This window comes from Poecile atricapillus, chromosome W, assembly GCF_030490865.1.
Source record: "Poecile atricapillus isolate bPoeAtr1 chromosome W, bPoeAtr1.hap1, whole genome shotgun sequence".
Taxonomy (NCBI): Eukaryota; Metazoa; Chordata; class Aves; order Passeriformes; family Paridae; genus Poecile; species Poecile atricapillus.
This window is the reverse complement of record NC_081288.1, coordinates 48633985-48652720: the sequence shown is the minus strand read 5'-3', so window position 1 is coordinate 48652720 and position 18736 is coordinate 48633985.

Sequence of the window (18736 nt, the reverse complement as noted above, 5' to 3'; positions counted from 1 at the left end):
ATCTGTTTTTGAATTTGTTGGGATTGCCCTTAATCTGTGTGTCAAAGAAGAGGAGCTTAAGGTCTTGACGCACGAAGATGGGAACATCTCGTCAGGCAGCAGATTGCTCCCTGGCGGGAGCAGGGCTCAGCGCGGCGCCTGCTCCGCGCCCCCGGCTCTGACAGTCTTTAGGCCGCTCCTGTTAGAGCGTGTCCAGGACTGTGACCACCATTAAGTGTTTTGATCAGGATGGGTAACACACGGCACGTTTTCAGTGTCGCAGCCCCAGGAGTCCTGCTGCTCTGAAATGAGATAAAGAAATGCTGAATTGATTCACGTTGTCAGACAGCATCATCTTCAGAAGGACTCTGCCTGCGGGAACCAGCTCAGCACGTCAAGGCCCATTCATGTGAGGAGGACAGAAGCTCTGCCCTTTGGGATTGGCATCACATCGTCCTGGTGGTGGCAGTGAGGGGTGGAAGGGGGAAGCATCTGCAGGGTGTGCTCAGCTTTGTAGCTGGAGACTAGTTGCAGGGATCGAGGCAGTAGAATAAAACAAGAAAGCCCAAGGTGTTAAGAAAATAACAGAAGCTTTCAAACACTACCATAGAAAAATCATTGTGTATCAGCATCATACCAAACAAATAGGTGCATGCTGCTTTAGAGATGGGAATGCAGCCATAAGTTAATCATTAACAGTGAAGACAATCTAGCAAGTTTTTTCTTTTTGCTGGTGGTGAGAGCAGAGATGCTGTAAACTACAACCCAGGACAGCTGTTTCAGATGGAGCAGGCGTCTCCACCCTGACAAAGCCACTGAAGCTGCTTTCATTTACACCAGTTGAGACTAGTGCTTGTGACATTTTAAGCAGTCTTCAGGCAGAGCTTTGAATATAATGAATATTTTTTAGTGAGTAACTGTCTAATAAAGTGTCAAGGTCTCTCCACTAAAGACAGCAGCCTCAGCCTCCAGCGGGCACATCACAGCCACAGCCAGTTTACGTGTTGGAGACAGTTATCTGTCACAATTATGATCTTTCCTTTCTAAATCACTTTTTTCATCCTGCAACTGAAAAACATTCCACTAAAAATTTTATAAAAACAAAACACTTCGATTATGTACCTAATTTTGGTGAGATTATTGCTCATCACTTGTTCACAAACAACTTGTAATAATAAAAATAATGTAACAGGCCAATTGCAGAATCATAGCCCATGTTTTTATGAGACCTGTCCTCAGGGTATACATTTTAATTCTACACATAAAAGCTTGGAGAGAATCACTGCAATATCTTTTTTGCTTGTGGATAAAAGTTTCTATTTTAATGGCTGGAATTTGATGTTCCATGTAAAAAATAAGAGAAGAAACAGGATAAATTTCAGTATCACACATAAGCTTTTCTGCAGGTTTAGTTCTGGTTTTGGTTGTGTCAGGTTTTTCTGTTTTTTTAATACATGTAGTAGGATAGGTTTCAAGAATGATTTACATCTATTCATTGCTGGATGATGAGGTTTTCAGTAAGATGTTCAGAGAAAGGTTACTGTATACCATAAGACTTTGTCTGTCGAAAATCTGATGTGACAATCAGCACAACATTTAGTCCTGCATTTAGCAAGTTTTTCCCTGTAACTCGGATTTTAATGCCAAAGAAGCTTTCCATTTCAGATTTGAATTGGTATAAAAATACACAAGACACTGAATTTGCAATGTTCAGCTACTTCAATGGCAAGATAAAAGCTAATGAATGAAACACGTGGATTGCTCTAGTTCAAGACAAATGAAAAACCACTAAATTATGAGAGGGTTAGTGGGTTGATTTCTATTGAAGATAACCTAAAGTGAAGCATATAGGAGCAGAAATTATAGCCTTGCTAAAAGTCTTGCCATTGGTTTATGTCCTGGTCTCACATCAAAAGCTACAATTCCTGCACCCCACACACAGTCTTAAGGAGCCAGCTTTGTTCTGAGGCAGGGCTCTCACCAGGGCCAAATCCTACCACCATCCCAGAGAGGAAGAGTTATGGGGGAGAAAGGTCACTAAAGGAAGGCTAATTCTAGAAGCACATTTGATTTTCCACTCCTTCAAAACGCTAAATTAACGTCTCACACAGTAACCAGGCACACACTGGAAACTGTTCCTGCAAAAAGGGTGGCTGTAGCCACTCGGTTTAACTTTGTTTGAACAAATATTTTGTTATGTATTTTGAATTCAACTTTTTAAAGATCTGACATATCTGGAGTTATTCATACAAAAAAATAAAGGAATAGAGAGTAAAACAAGGCGCTTTGTGCACCTTTAATTCAGCCCAGCAAATACAAATAAACCAGTGTGTTACCACGTAGAAAATCAAAGACACGTGAAGATGCCCACCTCACTTGGCAAGATCACCCCTTTTCCTTACACAGAAAAAAGAGACTTGCACTGGCACAGAGATGAACATTTACCAAGGTTAGTAGAGACCAGCCTACTCAATGTCATGAGGCTCCTCATCATGGGAATGGCCCCAAGCCACTTTTGCACACTCAAAGAAAGCGTGCAAAAAGCATTATTTCCAAAGAATAAGTTAATGTGTTTTCCTTTGCCAGAATGTGAAGAGCCTGCTTGGTCAGAGAAAAAGGGGAAACCAGCATGACCCAGTGTCCAGATCTTTCTGAGCCAGTGTGATGTTGGTGCTAGCAGTCAAGCTGCCACCACAGCAAGCATCCACTAACCCTGCTGCAGGGCAAAAACGGAGACAGAGCAGGACTTGGAGCTATGTGCATGAACCCCTCCTGAATTATTCTGCCTGGAATTACTGATCACAAGTGAACAATGCTTATGCCAAAACAGGGTATTGTGGTTGCTGAGGAAGGGCATGCTTTGGTGTGGAGAGCCATGTGTCATTCTTGGGTTCTCTTTTGTCTTGCCACATATCTTGTGGTTGACTCCCAAGATAAGCTGTGACTTACATAAAATCAAGTGACTAGATAGTGTGATTTTCTGTTAATTCACATTGTTATGGGTAATAAGTGTTGATGCAGTAGCTGTGGATAGGACAGCCAAACTGAATACTGAAAATGAACCCCTGAATATACTGTTAATAGACCACCCATTATGCTCCTTACTGACCTTGTAATAAACAGGATATTTTTATTGCACTGCTGTGCTCTTACCTTGCATGCTGGTCAACAGAACACTTGGAATTATTCTGTTAACTTTTGGCTTTTTAGTTCTGATAGGGACACTTGAAACCCATGTAAAGGAGCCAGAATTTAGACTTCAGCATGGGTTTCCTAAGCACATTAACTTTACAGTAGATCTTCACCTCCAAAAAATGAGAAATGAGTATACACCTACCCACCCACACACATACACACATGCAATTTTGTTGTATGAAGCAAAAAAGCATTTGTTCTCACTGCATAAAACACTCTGAGAGTTAAATCCTGAGAGAGCTTGTGTCATGCAAAATGAGTATATTCCTGAGATGCTGCAGGTTGGTGGCTGTGAATCACAGTGCTGCTCAGGAGATCTGTAAGTCTCTCCGTGTTTCATTGCTCCTAACAGCAACAGGTAACAAACTAAAAATGCATCAATGCAACTCTTCTAAAACTGAATGTCTTTGGGTTTAACCTCAGCTGGCAACTAAGTACCACACAGCTGCTCGCTCCAAATGGTTTGCCTGGATAAATATGTTCGTTGAAAGGTTACTGTCCAGATTGAATAGCCCCAGGCATTCTGCTTCCATTTTGGCATGGGTCCATGCATCACCCTTGCAAGAAAGGTTGTCAACTTCATTAATCTATCCACTACTTTTTTTTTTCACCTTCTAAGATACTAATAAGCTGAAAACATGGCTCACCTTGAAGTGATAGGCTAAATGATATTTGAGCTTAGATAAAATTGAAATATATACTGATTAAAATAGCACATAGCTGAACTGCATGTGGCCAAGTGTTAGTAATATGTTAACTAACAATTGCACCCCTAATTTTTCAACAGCTATCCTCAAACCACATTCAGCATGTGTACCTACTTCCACTGAAATATACATATACCCAGGTATTTTCAGACATAATTTCTTAGAACATTCATACAAGTGCTGAAGCTTCCCCTTGTTCCTAAGGTTCAGTGTAGCTTTGGAATATGTTAGTTTGCATCATTCTGCACTAGAGCAAACTAAAGCTAAGCCCTAATGCAAACACGCATTTGGAGTGTTGTTGACTCTGCACTAGCCTCAGTGGATTTGTCTCTAATGTTAATTAGAAGCATCCCTGGTCCAGGCTCAATTATGGGGCCCCAAAGAGCCCCACAGAACTGCTGTCAGCTCATTACCAAGCTGTCTTGAAGGGTTCTGCAAGTGCTCTGTAGCGTCTCAGAAGTGCCTGCTCCCAGCTGGCAATGGGTACAGCTCCCAAGCTGGGCAAAGTGTGAGTTGTGGCTCCCTTCAGTGCTGTCTCCACACATTCCACATGCCAAATAGGATGTACTACAGTCATGCAGTACAGAAAGAATCCTGTCGATTCTGTACCACTACCACAGCTTTAGACTTGGGGAGACGGAAGGAGGGTCAGGCTGAGCCTCAGTGGGGGCCAGTTCATCCCCTGCAAAGTGGGGTCTACTCAGAGTTGTCAAGACCAGGTCTGTGCTCCTTGGTCTTGTGGCTACCACCTCATCCTACACCTTCTTTAGTTTGAGGACATACACAGAGCTGCACTTCTTTGGTACTGTGACAAATGTGCTACCCTGGAAAGGGAGATAGGGGGACAGAGAGAAGGGATCCTTCAACAATAATTAAATTCCATTGTTTGCTTGAGACACAAGAAATCATCACTATTAAAGACGTCTATTTAAAGTTTATTTTTCAAAATATTTTAGTTTTTAAGGACATGAACTAACAGCAAAAATGAACAGGACAAAGTGCACAGATCAGAGCATATATGTATATGTATATATATGTATTGTATACATAGGGTGGCCAGTATAAATGATGTACGTGTACTCAATTTAAGGTACATTTCACGTACACACTGATTCAAGCATTAACACCCCAACAGAATTCAGGGGTAAGAGCCAAAGAAGAGAGCACAGGAGGGGTGAGGATGGTAAGGAAATAGGTAAGCAACAGTGAATGATGAGTGAACAATGAAAAAAGGCAGAGATAAGAAAACTGTAAGTGACCAAAACAAGACTTTTCTGCCACAGATGTATTAACTTCTGCAGCTTTGAAAGAAATGAATCTATAGGATCTTCACATTGGTTTTCTATGAATAGACAAGAATAAATCCACCTAGAAAGACTTTATTGCCACTAAGACATAAAGGAAGCATTAACCTTGAAGCAAAAAGCAAGAGATGAATGGCTGACTGTCCAAGCCTAAAAGGAAACTGCCTACCCATTGCTGCATGTACACTTGTGTGATGCTGTAACATGGGTTTTTGTTAGAGGGAAAAGAACAATTTTAGACCCAAGTAATAGCCATTCCACGAAACAGTAGTTAATAAGACATTCATGGAGAATTGAGTTGATTTAAATATTTTATTCTAAAGGGTATTCAGCAATCATGTTCTCACTAAATGGATAATCAAATATGTCACACTCTCCGTTTAGAAATGCAACTCACTGTTAATTGACCTAATATCTGGGTGCCCAGTTTTTTCTCAGAATCCAGCCCCCTTTGGAGGCTCACACAGCACTAAAACCTCTGAACTGAGAAAACTCCGCTTTATGTTTTGGATAGTCAAACCACAAGTGGTAGACTACAGGCATGTATGCTATTGCTATTCAAAATTAGTAACTTCCTGTGGGTAATAACCTTAAGGGAGGGTAAATTGAAATTTATATGGCAGTGAAGTTACTGGAAAGAAGATCAGATTTTCACTGTTCATACCATATACTTTTCCAGTGAGTTCAGCTTGCTGTTGTGTTGCCCTGACCACCATGTGCCCTTCTGGTACTGAAAGAGAGCAGAGATGCTCCTCAGTCCATGTCAAACTGCTCCCACTGAGTAGGACTGAACAGGCTGGACCAAGGTCCAATCCCCTTATGAAAATGAGAAACCGGGACTGTCAGAATTCAGGCAACTTGGAAAAGAGATCTTAACATAATTAAATAAGTCTTTCTTTACTTGTCTTATGTCTGATTTTCCTCCATGAGATCAGATCCATCAACAGAAGGAATCTGTTTTGGTTGTTATTATTTGTGGTACAAAATCACAGTGAGGCTTTTAGAGATCCCAATCTTTTAAGTGACTAAGTGATACTAAAAATGTGATTGGGCCCATTGTATCCAATTTAAGTTGCTTTAAAAAACAACTTAGCTTTTGACTTTAAATTCATCTTTATCCTCTCACAAGACACACTGATAAGATATTCCCCTATTTTACAAATTCTCTTAAAGAGCAGCCTTTAACTGAGACTGTAAGTCTCAGGCCCATGTCTTAAATCCTTCTGTTAAGGGTAAAAATGCATATTATGGACTGGGAGAGGAAATAGAGACACAGCAGGACCCATGGGTCTTTCCACTATCCAGTTACTTCTCTAGATGTTTGTTTGGATCAGTCCCTCATAGCAGAAGGAACCAGCTTAATTTTTTTCTTCCCCAAGAACTGAAAGGGTGTTACTTAAGGGACAGATTCTTATAAAAAATATACTCACCTCCAGCTAAAAGCAGCAGTTAAAGTACGCAAATTTATTCAGTAATATTGTTTAGAGATCCCTGAGCAAGCTGGCATACAATGTAATTGTCACTGCAAGAACTGTGTGAGGGCTGGTGGAGAAGGGGAACGATGGGGGTGGGGAGGAGTTTTTAGTGGTCAAGGGAAAGGCTCCTGCTTTCTTCTGCCGCCATCCTCAGATTTCTTTTCTTCCCCCAGGCCCAGAAGAGCCCTGTTGTACGCATTGTATTCAATGTGAAAGCTGAAAGCTTTTTGAATACAAGTTCATTGCTGCAGTTTTACTGCCTAATCTCAGGGGAATTTAATTTTTTATCTTAGAAATGGGAGTGTCCCTTCAGTGTATTTTGAGGGTACAGCCACAGTATTACCTTGGCGAAGGCTGGGTACGATACGGATTTATCCTGTGATTGCTCATAAACTCTTGGCCCTAGACCTTCTTTGTACATCAATAAAGTTCGGGAATCTGAATATTAGACTTAAAAATAAACAGATGATTTAGCAGTTCAGGTTAGCAAACTAAAATGTTACAGTCTGGAAAATTAATGCAGGAAAGCAGGAACAACAAATTCTGGGTAGTTTACATTTTGAATAGGGACAGAAATCATGAAACTTACAGGTTGTAAATCTTTATAGAGTTTGGTTGTAGGTGCAATTAATTATCAGTTTGGAATCAGAGAACTCAAAATATGGGCAAGTTCATTAAAACAGGAGGATAAAAGGGGACTGTACAAAAAACACACTTGTCCTTAAATCACAGATTCTGTAGGAAATCAAATCTCTGCCCTTGAAGAAAGATATTTCAGTCTGTTAAATCCTGGCAAGGGTGATTTGAATCCATCGTGTCAGAAGTATACTCCTTCTGCTGGAAGAACTCCAGAAATGAGATTAGCAGTTGTTCAAGCAGGAAGTAATAAAAGCAATTCAGCCTCCTCTGGGGAAAGGTAATACCACAACAATGTGATTTTCCTGGATAATGCAGCATTAGGCTGGTGAATGAGTTGATGTCATTGATAAAAGGTAGACTGGAAACTGTGATTACTCTCGTGAAATAAGTTTCACTCTATGAGAAAAGGCATAAATCATGATATGTACCTGAAAAATAGTCTGACATTGTGCCCAAGAACATAAAATGGCTACAACCACACATGGGTATCATACAAAAATTTTCAAGATTTTATTGATGGCAACAATCCATCACCCAGCATTTTAGTTATCAAGTGTGAATGTCTAGATACCATGCAAAATCCAAAGATGGACAAAAAATAATACTTCATGAAACTTCTAGTTTTGCCCACACAGCTGTAGAAAGAAAACCTCCAAACCCTGACTCTTTTGTGCCCTTGGAGCCCAGTTCTGTTTTGAATTGGCATGGCAAAGAAGTGAGGTCCCACAGCCCTCTGCCATGGTGGGTTCATAGCCATCAGTGGTGTGATTTCATAGTCGTGTACTGCGATGAATGGCTGTAGGAAATGTGCAGGTCAATACCCTACCCTAGCAGCTGGATGTGCCATTGAGAAAAGGTATTATTTCAAACAAATGCATGGTATCTTTTTTAATTATCATTTCTAAAAGAACACAGGACACAAGAAGAAGCTGAGCCAGTGGGACAGGAAGATACATACAAACGAAGAGTAAAAGCACTGGTGGCAATTTGGCAGCCTGAGGAGTACTGGAGAGATGATAATGAATAGAAACTGTTTTTTCAGGCACTGAATACAGCTACTGTGATTCAGATTTGGAAGCTGTATAAAGGTCTGTAAAGAGTAGGAAAAAAAACATTATTGAGACCCCTGTTCTCGGCAGATCCTATGTAACCCCAGGGGTCAGAGCTTGGTGCTATGATAACACATCTGACTGCTTAACTGGAATGTTTTCATAGCTACATATAAAATGATTTCTGGGAAGACAGACCTGCAGCTGAAACATTTAGCATTTGTTTATGGGCTGGCTGCGTTCAGACCATGTCTCAGGGGCAAAGACACTTCCTGTGGCTCTACCTTAAGTGAACATACCAGAGTAAATCGCTTCTACTCCATGACTGGCACTCTTTCTCTGCATTGGAAACTAGACAAATCTGGACTCTGCAGTGTCAAAGGAGCCCTTAGACGCTCTCACTGGTCCAAAATAGTCCCTTCCCAATTTCATGAGCTGTACATTACCAAATGCAGAAAATGCATGGGCCTCAAAGGACTTTATTTCTACTATAACAAAGACAACTTTCCTTTTCCAAGAGACAAAGAGATGGACAGAGATTTGACAGAACTACTAATATTTGGAGAGAGAAAAAAATATGAGGGAGTCAGAGAAGTGCAGCTACTGTCTGGAGTTGTTACTCTGATTCAGACAAAGGAGAGACAAGATGAGACCCAAGTCTGAACAGAGAGAGGCATAAAAACTCACATAGGATGAGCTACCAAGTAAATATATAATGGTTGATGTGTTGAAAGCAAAGAGAAACTGAGTTGCATGACACAGTATTTCTTCCACCATAAATAATGAAAAATGTCTGTGCAGAGAAGTTTCACAAGCAAGGAAAAATGTGGGCAGAGGAGCTTTCAGGGGCAGTCACAGACAGCGTGCTTGGCAGAAATGCAGAGGTGAGGATGGAAAGGGGAGCTACATGGAACAGGCTGAGAACTCTCTTTTGGAGACATTAGATACCAAAACAGTAAGTAGACATTCATATTTCCATTGCATACACACACAGTGATAATTATTTATGAGTTTATGTGATAAGACTGCATAAACCCCATTTATTTCTGAATTATTCACTTAATAGGAGTTTGTTCATTTTGCCAGTATGAAAATGGTAATGTAATTAAATGGGTGTATAAACTGAGTGGATATCATGGTCAAGCAGACATAACCTTTTGCAGGGAAATGCCATTGAACTTGCCCCATATAATTAACAACCGATCATCAGCTTGCTCAGGCCCTGCAGAGACGTGCTTTCATTAGCCTGAACTGGCTATTGATAGCTTCCTGCATTTCCATCAGCCCCTGGAGCACGAGGCAGCACTTCACACATGTCTGTATTCAGGACTGGTTGGTCAGACATGGGGAAAGACTGCTAGGGGCCAGCTGGGATAATGATTTTTAACAGCTGAACTACAGAATCCAAGGCAATTATATAAAATTAATTCAGTTTGTAAATCCAATTAAAAATAAGTTTTATCACCATGAAAAGCAAAGCTTTTTACTGTAATTAAAGACATATGCTTATGCTAATTATTTTTCTCACCAGAATGAAAAACAATGTTTGATGAGTATAGTTCTGTATTATCAGCAGTTTACAAATATCACAGAAATTGTGCAGGTTTGCAAGCTCTACTCTGGTTAAGTGAGAAGAAGCAAGTCTAAGCAAGTTCCCACACAGAATCAGGAATTGTGTCAGGCTTTTGATTTAGTGGCACAAGAAGTTACCTAAGGTCTACAGCCAGCTAGATTCTCACAACTGAAGAAGCAGCTCCTTGTTTAATAATTTTAGGCTGCCCATGTACACTGGCTCATAGCCACATGTTTGGAAGTAAATGAGTGCAGCTATTGTGGGATTGCAGGAGCAGCTCCTAGTGACTGTGTGATTACTGGGTTTTGGCATTCATCTGATATACATGATCATGTATTCTAATGAGCATTTTAATGTTATAAAAATGGGATAAAATAAGCCTTTGGTAGGCCACCAGTGTAATAGTTGTTTCTGTTGTTATTTTATGTGATATTGCATCTCTTCCAGGTTATCAACATGGCAGCACAAAGAAAATAAATTGAAAACTTTTAAAATAATATAATTCAAAACTGCTATGAAACATCCCATTTCCTAAATTCTACAGGGATAAATACAAATTTACCATCCGAATCCACAGACAATCTTGGCAATCTCTTTTTCTTCAAGTGTAAGGATAAGGATTTCAGAAAGAGGGATGCTCCTGAAACAGGATATATTTTATTTTCAGGTAGCATGAGCAATATACACTGACATTGACCTGCCTCTCTTGAGGTTAAGGAGTGGCCCTTCTATCTAGGTAGAAAAGATATAATAAATGAAGTGTTGTGGCTACATGATAAACACATTTAAAAAACATTGAAAATATCCAGGAATTCTCTCTGGCATTTAACTCCCCATCTTTATTCATCTGGTGAGATTTATGGCTCTTTCTGCCTTACTCAACATGTCCACAGTTGCTACATGCAAGATACCAATCAGGTGGAAGACCCCATAGCCTTGGCTCCTCATCTTCATTTACTTTATTTATTCAAGATGTCTTTTTATTATTTGCCTTTCCACAATCACTAAAAATTTTGTATAACCTCCCAATACCTTCCAAGTGCTTTTCACTGTATCTTCACAGTCATTACTAACCTTCACAGCCTTGTCCCAGTACTTAACCTACAAGATTCAAACTGCTTCTATCCAAACAAATACAGAAAATGTTTGACAGTGTTGCCTAGAACTCCATAGCTGAAAAACTGTAAGGACTCATAGGAGGGTTTGAGGAATGTGACGCCTCTTGGGAGGATCATTGCATAGGTTGTGTGCTAATTCTGAAAACCGAAGCAGTCAAACCCATGTTATTTTTTTTTTTTTTTTTTATGCAGCTGTCTAAAATGGAACTTGAGGTCAGCAGAAGGACTTTTCTCTTGTGTGTTTCCAGAGTGTGTTCCCTCCTTTGCTCAGGAGTTTTTGGGAGTTCTGCCTCTGGGACTCCTGGAGAGACAGAGCCAATGGAGACTGACATCTGCAGGTGGGCTGCCTTTAGTTTTGTAAGATTTGCTGAAAACAGTGGTGGCATCCCAACCCTTCCAGATCTGGCCAATTTCAGCCCTAGTTTTCTTTCAGTGTGCTGCAGTAATTATCAGATGATGAGAAACTCTCCAGAGCCTCCCTCCCCTGGCAGCAAGGCCGCCAGCCTCAGAGAAATCTTGGCTGTCTCCCAGTGCAGGGCTGTGAGCCCAGACACCAATGAATGACCCTCTTCTGCCATATAGAGACAGGACACGCATTCCTTTTGAAGGAAACTGCTGTGAGGTGAGTTGTTCAGCTGTCCTTGCATTTAGTATGCTAAAATAATGCCCTTGTGTTTTAAGGAGGATGTGTTATGGAGATAGTAGACTTGTTCAAGATAGGTTCAAAGACGCCAGAAATTTTGGGAACTCAAGGGAAGCAGGGCAGTGTATCTCTCCCATCTAAAGTGAGTTGATAAAACCCCCAAAACTCATAATTATTTCACTTTTCTACCTATTTACTCCCTGTTAAAAGCACTTTGCAGCTCCTTGACAAGCACTGTGTTAATGAGAACAAGGTGTCAGAGGCATAAGGGGTGCTGAAATAGTTCCAAAATATCTACTCCCAAATTGTGGACAATATTCCTATTACTTCATTAAATTAAATAACACTGAACTCATAGCAGAGATAACCGAGGGAGGGATAAATGTATGCAAAAAAATAATTTCCTTGGTTTGCACTTTCTAACCCCCTTTCTTCTAAATGGAATACATATGTATATTGATATAAGTTTGAAATATCCAACATACAGCCATCTATGGCATTTACTTTGGCTGACAGAGGGTGAAAGTGCCTGGTGTAGAGCCTTCCTCTTGTTTGGAAGGTGTACTTTGTGGGCATCCAATACTGATCCATTTCTGACTCTGGATCCTGCCATCTAAGAACTGTAGCTCTGCTTGTCACTGTGTCCTACTCTGACTTTATTAAGTGTAATGCTAGGACTAGGTCAGCCTGCTGAGATGAGGGAATACTTAGTTTTATGTGTCACTGTCATTTATGGGTTACTGAGATGGCAGAGAAGCTCATTTATGTAATACAGCCTGCACATTTCAATGTGCCCCAAGGGGAGATATTTGCTGCAAAGCACTGCCAAAAATACATGCTTAAAAAATTAGTAGCTTTGAGGGATAAAAATTGAACTTGAGCAGCTATAAGGATGATTAGCTCCTTAAATCTCTTCTGTGAATCCCATTAAATTCAACTTCTATTGCCGGAAGGGCTTCTGTCCTCTCTCCCTGCCAGCTCCCTAGATAAAGGGAATGTGTAATGCTGGACAAAATATTATTCTAACAGAAGGCATCCCTCATAATTACAAATGAAGAAACACTCATCAGTTCCCAAATTACATGGGATTCAGCTCTATGTAGAGACACCATTTCTAACCAGTTTTGTATTCCCTTTACTGATCTGCAGAGTTGTTCATGAATACTTGGAAGCTATTAACTTCCTGAACAACCTCAGAAGCAACCAAGGATAATATTTAGAACCACTGCATTTCCAGAGAGTGCTTTGTGTCTGTTTGTGTAGAAACAATGAAAAGTAGAGCCTAAAATTGTTCCCTTTTTTGGTCTTTAAGATATTGCAGTACTGTATAAAGGTGCAGATGGTGAGAAAAAGGGCCTATTGATAAAAATACCTGCTCCCTTCCTCAAAAGTTTGAATTCACTGTGACCCCATCATTCCTTCTATGTTTAGCTGAGCTATCTGGAACCTGAAGAGAACCTGGAATCTGGACTGCCTCCAAGATGCTCCCGTGTACACTCAGCTTGTCCTTGTACGCAACCTGAAATCTAAGATGCAGTTTCTCCCCATGTCATACAACTCTGAATACACAGTACATGTTAACCCTCTGACCTCCCACTGGCACCTGCAGAGGCTTTCCACATTCATTTTGATAAAAAGAAAATACATCTAACCATTTAAGGCCCAGATTTTAAGAGGCACGGAAATCCTTAATGATGCACGTGAATAGCTGTGTAGGGTTCAGGCTGCATAGAAGATGACAAGAAGTTGGGTCACAAAGTTGGTGAAAAGCACCTGGATAAGGGTCCTGTGGAACTGAAAAATGAGTCCTGGAAAAAAAGAGTGAACACATGAGAGAAAAGAAATCTCTGGTTTTAATGTGGGACAGACATTTTGAAAAAAATTGTTTGAAGGGTTATCAGTTGTATTGCTAATCTCTAGTATTTACTGGGAGCACTTCTCACAAATACAGTCCTGCAAAACCATGCAGTTTGTCAAACTGTTCCCTTTGTGAGCATGTGGACACAATTCATTCGAATTTTAATCTTAACTGTGACCGTTTTTTTCCCAGCCTTGAATCAAGTGTACTTCCCCAAGCCCTGTACCGGCACTGTGTGAACCCCAGGAACACAGGCTGTTTGGCTGCCAGCCAAATCCTCATTAACCCGCTGACTATTCCAATCACAAACTGACCAATGTGTCCAAAAGGGTCAAGGAAAACAAAGGTCAGGAGAGGGTGGTGATGTCTCCTGGTGATGTAAACCTGTGTCCTCACAGTGGCGCTGCAATTTCATCACTGCACCTGATTCAAAAATACAGCAACAGGTATGTGGAATCTTGGAGAATCTACAGTGTATTCTTGGGAGATAAGGGAACATTTTTTAATATGAGGAGGGAGTCTGGGTTTGCCTCATGATATGTGCATGGATAATCCATTTCTTATGGAATTGGTCTCTTTCATTATAAGACACTGAAATAATCACCAAATGCCAGATGTGACAAAAAATGTAATCACCCTGGTTTTAACCTAATTTTTAATCTTGCATCAGCTTTTTATTTAATACACACACTTACAACTGAGCCTGAACAATAAGGAGGTTTTATGCCATCGTGACAGAATGAGTACATATTGTGCCTCCAAATCTCATAATTTCAGTAAGGGATCTGATGAATAAATAAAAGTTACCATAAACTCTGTATTAAAAGATAGCCTCCTTTTAAGTCTGCTTCTCTGACCTATTATCTCAGTTATCTCCTATGTTGCTACTGCAAAGCAAAGGCTTGATTATATTAATTAGTTTATAATCCATCTGATGTAATATTTAAAAGATACAAATATCATTTGTATTTTCTCAGGTCATCACTTTTATTTCCATATGTTAAGCTTGGTGAAGTTTTGAGACAGCTTGACACAGCTTCCCTAACAGAAAAGCAGGAAAGGCTGCTGGAGGACAGACTTCTTTGTGGATAAAACCAACACTGAATTCCTCAGGTTTGATTTTGCACAGATACTGGTACAAAACACAAGAGTTCAAGTAATCTATTTGAAAGCAATTCTTTACAACTCTAAGCACCCTGGAGAGTCAATGAGTCCTTAATTTACCATCAGACAGACTGACAGCTTGTCAAATTCCTTTACTATGTCTTGTGCCAAATATAGAATACCTGCTCTCATTACTGCTGAAGAGCTCTCAGATGCGAACATTGAGTGCATTTGTAATTAACAACAGCCTGTCTTTGTTCTAAACTCATTTTTCCAATACTAAAGCAACATGCTCTTCAGCAGCTTATTACTGCAGCTGTAAGTTGGTAAAGTTTGGAGGGGCAAACAGAGCACTGCAACTGTACATGTGCCATCCTTCCTGAGTTCAGCCTGAAGGATAGCCTATGGCAATTTTGTCTGAAACAAACTGGTGAAAATGTTTAAACCATGTAAATGAAAATATTTTTACCTAAATTTTAAATTTTTAATTTCCTTTTCTAGAGTGTTTTGACCTAGCCATAGTACCAGGATATTCATAGCATCTCTGTAGAGAAATTATAAATACATATTCATGCATTTTATCTTAAATGTCAAGTCAGAAAATCTGTTTTAAAATTGCATTATTGATGTGAAAAGACAAACACTAAAAAGTTACAAAGTGCTAAAATGAAAATTTTCTGCTCAAGCTTAATTTGCTTTTTTTATGCATGGATTATAGTAATTTTTTACAAAATAGGCATCAACTATTTTCTCCACCAAGATGTTGTCTCATTGAACATGTGCTAAGTAGTATGCAAAGTAGCACTGTGGACATACTCTGGGAATGGGTTGGCATTATTTAACAGGAAATGTTACTCACAGAGCTTCAATCTGTTTTGTCCACCTGATACTGTTTCCCCTGCCCAGGCATTCTTTGTCTCTCCAGTAGCTCTAACTGATAGCTCTCCAATGTCCCCCTTTACCTGTCTAGTCCAGTACCACCTTGGTCAGCACATCAAACCTAGCAGATATTGACTCAGGCTGCTTCTAGCACAATACCAGAACCCCAAAGTAAGAAAAAGGGCATCCTAAAGTTAGGCAAAAAAAGCAGTTTCAAGGAAAGTTCAGCTTGCTACAGGTTAATTCTGGGCAAACACAGATTCCCTCTCTGTTGCTCATTCAACTCAAGCTTGTTATAGATCAGAGAGTATGAAGCATGTTTGTATGTGAGGAAGACACATAGGACCTCTGAGGTCCAAGCTGTACTAGTATATTAAATGGTCTAGAGGTACTGATACCCACCTGTCTGCACTCTTAAGTGATGGCACAGTTTTGATCTGGACCAACAAGCACTCTGAGAAACAGTTCACTGGCACCATTCAGAAACTAGCACAGCCAGGGACCTTTCCCAGCAGGCAGCAGCAATGAGGCCCCCCTGCTGTACAGAGAGAGATTATAATGATGCCATGGGCAATGTCAGGCCAGCTGGTCTCTGTACCAGACATGGCACATTTAATTTTTTTGCCTGAATATATTCTGACTCGGTTGTGCTTATTGTGCCCTGACACATTATACCTTTAACCTGTAAAACAGTGTCAGTCTTTACTCACTTGGGCAGTCATTTGCCTCAGTTCGACCAAAATTAGAGAAGTAACAGCACAAAAACTACATCCCCCACCAAATGACAAGACCATTTCCAAAGGATAAAGTTCTAGGGTTTCCTAAAGAGAAACATCAGCATTTTAGGAATTTGTTAAAGACTGTATTTGGGCATGGAAAATGTCAAGCTGTATGCCTAAAAATATCCTAGTTTGGCAATAATAGAAGCAAGCTGAATAAAATTTCCTAATGCAAATATAAGATGACATTGGTAGTACAGTTGCTCCAATAATGACACCTGTAGGAAGCTCTTTAGCATAAGGAATATGTAATCTAGTAAGGCTGTAGAGATTACACTCACTTTTGTTTGTTCCACCAGCACAGCAACAGAGAGCTTATCAGCCTCAGCAGTGTTGAACCCATGGTGTGAGCAGCCCCTCTGTTCTCTCCAGCACAATGCGGGCTAGTAATTTATATTTGGGATACATTAAAGCCCTAATTTTCAGCAGCTTTGCCTTCCTTTTGGTCAGGCAGAAAGCATTTCATTCCTTCTCCAGAATCTCTCTAAAAGGTCAGCTCACCAAGGGGGGGCCTTCGGAAAGCTGCAGGAATAGCATGTGGGCTGCCACATAAGGTGTGTGCAGCTGGTGTTCAGCAGCTGTGAGCTGAAAACGAGTATAGAGCTCCAAAAAGACTGCTGCCAGGCTGCTAGCTTGTTGGATTTTGTGTCTGGATTTTTAATTTTTTTTTATTTTGCTACCTAACAGTGACTTTCTGGTTTTGATTTTTTGCTTTCTGTCTATATGGCTTTAAAATCCTAGTTTGCTATGAGACCATTACTGGCAATTCCATCTTTTATGCTTTACTGGTGTTAGGTTTGTACACAGAAGGAGCCTTTCTGGCATGTAGCTGCAGCATTTTGAGGAAATGATTGTGTCTGTTGGAAAGTATCACCTAACAGCATGACAGTGTCACTGCTGATGCCTGAAATGTGTCCTCGTGTGTCTAAAAGTCTTTAATGCAGCTGGACTTAACTGGACACAGCTGATTTTCAGATTCTGCTTGAAAGCCAGAAACTGAATGGAAAAATAACACATGATGTCGAGTCATACATGACCCTGGCTCCGTGGGTGTTCTGGGGCCTGTTATATGGTGTCTCATTGTGTTCTCTGCCACTGGCACTGCAAAGGCCAGATCAGAAGTAGCCTGGCCACAGCCCTAAGTGTTTGCCCCTGTCTGCTTCCAAGGCAGATGCTTTGGATTGTTCCTTGCTTTTCCACACAGGAACCATCTGCATCTTGCTTCAACCTGAGACAAACACTGGGGGAATATGCAGAGACTTTTGCCGTCCCTTCTGATTTGCACTCAGTCTGTTCCCTGATCTTTTGTTTGTTTTGTATTCCTACTGTGTTATGGAATATCTCACGGCTATTTAGGTCTCTTGCTTGGTGTACCTGCTTGTTTTGAGGACACAATTTAAATCATAGTACAGCGATATCTTGTTGCTTTCAGTGTTGACTCCAGAGAGCAATAACCCTGTGGCATTCTGGGATCTGCTCATTTACCCACCTGTGCATTTGGCTTTTTGTTTCTATATTGTTCATTTATAATGCAATTTCAGTGACTGCAGCCTGGAACATGTCAGTTATCTGGAGGTCACTGGAAAATAAGTAAATATGCACGTTAAATATTGATGAATCATTTTTCCTACTGTATTTAAAATGCTAAGCTGGAAACTAGGAGCTTGATACAGAAAATTTCACCATTTTAGGTAGTTTCATTAACCTCATCAATGGGAGGCAATGGGAGGCCTTTGTGTGTAAGGATCTTTTCAATCTTTGTGTAAGACAGTGACAAGAAAGTCAATAAATTTCTCTAACAATGTCTGAATTTCAGTGCTTAGCAGTTTAGGGGAACACAACAGCTTTAAAATGTATTTTAGCAAAGCCACATTCAGTGTATTAATTTTTAAAACTATGCTGATATTTAGGAAATACAGGCATGTGCTGTCAGAGTAGTTACAATGCAATAGTGTTGCACAGCAAATTTGCAAACATTCCACACTGCAAAAAACATTTAATATTTCTTTATAAGGTATGGTAACTTTATTTTTTTTACTCCCTTTAGCAAGATTATGCGGTTTTGCCTTGGAAAATCCATAGAAACTTGTTGGGGAGTCAAAATTTCATGGTAAAGAACAGGAAACTATTGTAGCTGTTATAAAAGGAGTGGAATTAACTAGTATCTCTTTCTGCACATAGTCTTTTTTCATTTCAACACGAGTTCCAAGTAGCTATCTAAAAACACATTTATAATGAAGCTCTAGGGACTGCTGTATAACACCCTCTTGTACAGAGAAAGGTTCTTCAACCTGCTATTTCAGGACTCTAATGCATCTGGGAAATATACATTGAACTCTCAGAAATCTTCTTGTGATACCTAGTTATTCCATTAACTGAACTTATTCTGTGTTATATACAAACTATTTATTTCCTGACAAACTTGATGGGGTTT